This window comes from Macrotis lagotis, chromosome 5, assembly GCF_037893015.1.
Source record: "Macrotis lagotis isolate mMagLag1 chromosome 5, bilby.v1.9.chrom.fasta, whole genome shotgun sequence".
In the NCBI taxonomy this organism is placed as follows: Eukaryota; Metazoa; Chordata; class Mammalia; order Peramelemorphia; family Peramelidae; genus Macrotis; species Macrotis lagotis.
The window spans coordinates 105460103-105466102 of record NC_133662.1 but is presented as its reverse complement, the minus strand read 5'-3'; positions in this window follow the sequence as shown (position 1 = coordinate 105466102).

Genomic DNA, 6000 nt, shown 5'->3' with positions numbered 1-6000 from the left:
AGAATCATGTAAATTCAGATATCAGATCAGTCTAATTTTTATCAGTAAGGTCCCCAGTGCCACCCTGGCAACCACAGACTTCTCCATCATTCTAACAACTACACAAGACTCATTTGCCTTTAGACCCACCTGGATACATATACAAGTCAGCATTCTCTTTGCAATTTATAGTCTTAGAAAATGTCTAGAGCAATAAAAGGTTAAATGACTACCTACCCAGGGTCTCAGAATGTGTCAGAGGCAGAATTGAATTCATATCTTTCTGGCTTTGAGATCAATTCTCTACTCATCTTGCCAGGCTTCCTCTCATATTTAAAGTAGATAATGTATTATTACCCCTATTTTAGAGGAAAAATCTGAAGTCCCTAGGTAATAATTAACTTGACCAGGGTCATACTTATCAAGTTAGTGTGAGAACTGGATTTCAAACTCAGGTATTTAAATGTTTATCTCAGTCATCTTTCTATTCCTTACTTTAAACTCAAAGTGTCTAAGATTTCTTAGCAACCCGAATGCTCTGTGATTTAATGTGTCGTACTTGAGAATTGTTGTGGCCAAAAAATTCATCATCCTGAAACTGACTGGATGATGATGATCTTCAGGTTTAGCCATGCTAGTCCTTGGGGAATAAATAATTTATTCCTGGGTCTACATCTAAAACTTTTCCAACATGGTAGAGTTTTCAGAACTTTTATTCCCCTTGCATAGCCTCAAACAGCTTAGGGTTACCTCCATGCTAGTTCAGACCTCAAAGAATGACTTCCCACAATGTAAGACCCATGAGAATTAAAACTCTGCAATACAGATGGTGCATGGAGTGAAAGATAATACTTAGAAAATATGATTAATAAAGGTTGCATTTTGTTTTCCTAGGGGATTTACAATACTCAGGCTCAAATGGAGCCTGAAAAGATTCAATGATCAGTCTTGGGGATTGGCATTCACAATCATTTTGGATCTTTTCCCCTACTTTAAAAAGTCTTGGGGGACCTGGCAAACCTGGGAGTTCCAAGGAAGAACTCCCTGGCAGCATCTCCCACTGGACCACGTTAGAACCGTTGAAGGTACTGGAAGGTAAGAGAGGAGAGGTGCAACAGTACTTTAGTTTCTACTTGTGAATTTTTAATTTCACTTCTAAATTGTTTCAATTTGCTCCTAAAGTTTTAAGTTCTTTCCCTGTCCCCTCAAGCTAAAATTTCTCACCAAAACTAAAAAATTATGGATAACTTTTTCCTTATTTGTTGAAAATATAGGGGTCAGAGCAGAGAAAAATGCTTAGTTGTTTTGACTTTCAGACATGCCTACTGTGAGCTAAATGATAGTGCCAAACATATGAAAGTGCACAGGTTCTAAGAGCATGCAAACAATCACTTTCATACAAATCTTTGACTATGACTAGTATTAAAAGCTCAGAAAAAAGATGAAGATCAGAGGAAGGGAAATTCTTTATTCATTCATTTAGCCAGCATTTCATGTATTAATATAGTTTGAGACAGGCCTGACCCAAAGAGGCTACATGTAGATTCACCCTATACCAACTTTTGTATCTTTGGGGATATATTTTGTCCCAAACTTGCTTGTTTTTGTTCAGCTCAATTCTTGTCAAATTTTTATCAATTCTAGTTAGATTCTAAAATTCATATGATGTTTCTTGATGGCATTGGCTATAATTAGCAATCCTCAGCAGCTCCTTAAGCACAAAGCTCCTAGAGAAGCAAAGTGGGTGCGAGGCCATTCTCTTCCACCGCCATGTCATTTTCTTCTTGGCTGTGCTTCTGACTCTCCGAGTTTCACCACCATGACTCATTTGCTTTTTACTCTGAAATTTTTCTGAGTTCCTGGTAGCTTTAAACAACTTGAGCATCCCTTTGAGATGCCAGCTCCTTCTCCCTTCCAATTGTTGATTATGGATCCAGGATGGTCCTACTTCATTCCCTTCCCAACTGTGCTTCTGATTCTCTGAACTTTACTCTCCAAGTATCTTCCCTTCTTCCTCTTCCCAACACCTTGTCACCTCCATTTTGTGAATTGTCTTTCTCCATTAGAATATAAATTCCTTGAAGAACTGTGTTTCTTTTTTTTTTTGTTTGTATTTGTCTCCAGAACCTAGTATAGTGACTGGCACATAGTAAATACTTAATAAAAGCTTATTGACTTTTTTCTGACATACGAGTTAACAACCCTGTACATATAGCTTACTATATGTCTCACAATGTACTATATATAAAAGGGATAGTAACTTTAAGTGGAATAGGGAACTCCAGGAGAAGAAAATACTTTTTTAATCAGAACAGATAAGCATCTTCTCTGCAACTTATTAGAAAGACCTAGAGCACTGAAAGGTTGAGTAGTTTGCCCAAGGACAACTCTTTATGTACCATGCTACTTCCTTCTACTAAGTGATAGGGGGCAATTCTAAGAAAGAAATGCTTTCCAATTTAGCCAATTCTGCTGCTACACCTCTATACCACACAGCTTTTCCTTCACAACCGTAAGGCAATTGGAGTGGCTCACTTTGACTTTTATAAGACCTGGAGTACAAAATCCACCATAGAATTGAATACAGAGCTAAAGGAGTTCCTAAGATTTGCAACTGGAAAAGGTCTTCTAGGTCAATTAGTCTGTCCTCTTTGATATACAGAGAAAATCCAGAGATTCAGAGAACCATAAATTTAAGAGTTATAAGGCATCTTTTAGGCTGTCTGGGTCACCTCCCTTATTTTAAAGACAAAGAATTAAGACCTGAATTAAGTAAATTGTCCAAAGTCACTCACAGGTAGTAACAGAATTAGGATGTGAACCAAGATTCTCTGATACATAATTTAGGAGCTTTCTACTATATCATCAGCTTCCTGATGAACCATTCTTTTTTGGGGGTGGGGAAAGGTTTGCAAGGCAATGGGGTTAAGTGGCTTGCCCAAGGTCACACAACTAAGTAAGTATTAAGTGTTTGAGACTGAATTTGAACTCAGCTCCTGCTGAATCCAGGGCTGGTGCTCTATCCTCTGCACCACCTAGCTGCCCCTTTTTGAAGTGTGACCTACATAGCCTATGGACCCTCAGTTCCAATAAGGGGCCAAAAGAAATGTTCTTAGACAAAGTGGCTGTGGGCATAAAAGTCCTCCCTAAGACCCCAGTTCCTAAAAGAGACCATTTCTTCATCTCCTTCTTCCTCCTTGAACCTTGATTGAAGCTAGGGATTTCCTAAGGAGGTAAGGAAGCAATTCTTTTCATACATGTACAATAACCATACAAATGCACAGATACAAATACACAGATACAAATGATATAGACTTTTATATCTGGAGAACAAGAAGCAGGCAATTTGGTTGCAACATATAATTATACAATAAGTCCACAAAGATAGTCTAATCTGAAATTTTAGGGGATTCTAAATGCCAAAGAGAAGAACTTATATTTTCTATTAGGAACAAAAAAGATCTACTGGAATTTCTTGATCTAGGTAGAGTGACATGATCAGGCTTGTGTATTTTTTTTTTTTTTTAGTAAGGCAAAAGGGTTAAGTGATTTGCCCAAGATCACATAACTAGGTAATTTTTAAGTGTGGGAGGCAGGATTTGAACTCAGGTCTTCCTGACTCCATGATCAGTGCTGTATCTATTGTGACACTTCTCTGTCCCAACCTTTGAATGGAGGATGGGTTGGAAACTTGAGGCAGAAGAACCAGTTCTCAGGCTATTGCAATAGTTAAAAAAAAAGAACTGATAAGAGCCTGAGCTAGGGTGTTAACCCTATGAGTGAAGAGAAATGGATGGATGAAAGAAATGTGAAGAGAATGTGAAGAAAAACTGAGGAGCAAGTGATTTTGAAGTTGCAAATCTGGGAGATGGCAAGGATGATGATACTCTCATAAGGAAGTTAGAACTAAGGGAGAATTGGAGGTGGAGGGGTAGAAATGAATTTTTTGGATGTGTTGAACTTGATGCCCTTGGAACATATAGTTAAAATGTCCAACTGATGCTGAAAGATTGGAGATCAGGAGAGAAAACCAGCTGGATGAAAGTGGAACCTTTTGAGAATCTAGAGAGGGGAGAGGAGAGCTGAAGTCAGAGAGAGGCTTGGGGTATTCTCATACACTAGAAGTAGGATACTGATTATGAGAAGAATCAGGGAAGAGTAAAGTAAGTGAAAACTCGTGGAGAAGAACTAATGGCAAAGGTAGCTTTGACAAAGAAAGTTTTCAAACCAGATATTATGACTACATTCAGCACTCTTTTCACTATAAAGCAGAGAGAAATGTGAAAATTCAGATCCATTTTTTTTCTGCCAAAACTAGGATTGATGATATAAAGTTTGAAATATACTTCAAAACCTCACATCTCAGAGAGGGGAATTCAAAAACTCTCTGAAAGGCTAAGTGCTTGAAGTCATAGGGTTATTTTGAGTATAACAGTGCCTTATATTAAGGCCAACCCTATTCTTTTTTTTTTTAACTGTTGTAAAAAGGACAGGTACTAGATCTCTATGGAAGCAGGGAGTCTGGGTTCAAATGCTATCTTTGTGATCTTACTGTGGGATCTGAGCAAGTTATTTACTTTGGGGCTATTACCTCTACTGTAAAATGAGAGTTGGATTAGAAAACCTCCCTTCCAGCTCAATCTATAATCCTAAGGAACTCTATGGGATTCATTTTCTCATCTATAAAATGAGGAGATTGAACTTCTAACTGAAAATGGAAAATCCTGTGGAGCTCTCTGGTCCTCAGTCTTTTTATCTGTAAAATGAGGGGGCTGGATTAGAAGGCCACCAAGGTTCCTCCTGCTGGATAAATCTCCTTGGGCTTCATTTCATCATCGATCAAATTAAGGGGTTGTACTAGATGATCTCCAAGATCCTTTCTAGCTCAAATCTATATAAAATCTCTCTCTCTCTCTCTCTCTCTCTCTCTCTCTCTCTCTCTCTCCTCCCCTCCCCCCATGAGTCCCTCGTTGGGCTTCCAAAATCAATAGAGATTACATTCTATGTCCAATTCACCTTGTCTGAACTCATTAAAAGTGGAAAAAACTGGACAAAAGGAGGAAATCAGAAAGAAAGGTTTCAGAAAGGAAGGAAAAAAGAAAAGGAGAAAAAAATGGAGAAAGGGAAGGAGAGAAAAAGGAAGAAAGGAGAAGTAAAAGAAAGTTAGGAGGCAGAGAAGGAAGGGAGGGAGGGAAGGAAAAGACAGAAAAAAGAAAGGAAAGAAAAAAGGGGAAGGGAAGAAGAAAGAGGAAAGGAAAAGAGGGAGGAAAGAAGTAAAAGGAAAAAAGGAACGGGTAGGGAGAAGGAAAAAAGGAAGAATAGAAAGTAGAAGAAAGAAAGGAAAGAAAGAAAAAAAGGGGAGGAAGGGAAGAAGAAAGAGAGGGAGGGAGGGCAGGGGAAGGAAAAGAGGAAGGAAACAAGTAAAAGAAAAAAGGAACGGGAAGGGAGAAGGAAAAAAGGAAGAATAGAAAGTAGAAAGAAAGGAAAGAAAGAAAAGAAAAGAGGGGAGGAAGGGAAGAAGAAAGAGAGGAAGGGAGGGAGGGAAGGAAAAGGAGGAAAGAAGTAAATGGAAAAAAGGAACGGGAAGGGAGAAGGAAAAAAGAAAGAATAGAAAGTAGAAGAAAGGAAAGAAAGAAAAGAAAAAGGGAGGAAGGAAGAAGAAGAGAGGAAGGGAGGGAGGGAAGGAAAAGAAGGAGGAGAGAAGAAAAAGGAAAAAAGGAATGGGAAGGGAGAAGGAAAAAAGGAAGACTAGAAAGTAGAAGAAAGGAAAGAAAGAGAAGAAAAAGGGGAGGAAGGGAAGGAAAAGGAGGAAAGAAGTAAATGGAAAAAAGGAATGGGAAGGGAGAAGGAAAAAAGGAAGACTAGAAAGTAGAAGAAAGAAAGGAAAGAAAGAAAAGAAAAAGGGGAGGAAGGAAGAAGAAGAGAGGAAGGGAGGGAGGGAGGGGCAGCAGAAGCCGGGCTCCGCTTCACAGCGCGGGGCGCCGGGTCTGGACGCGCATGCGCGCGGGCAGCCGCGGCGGG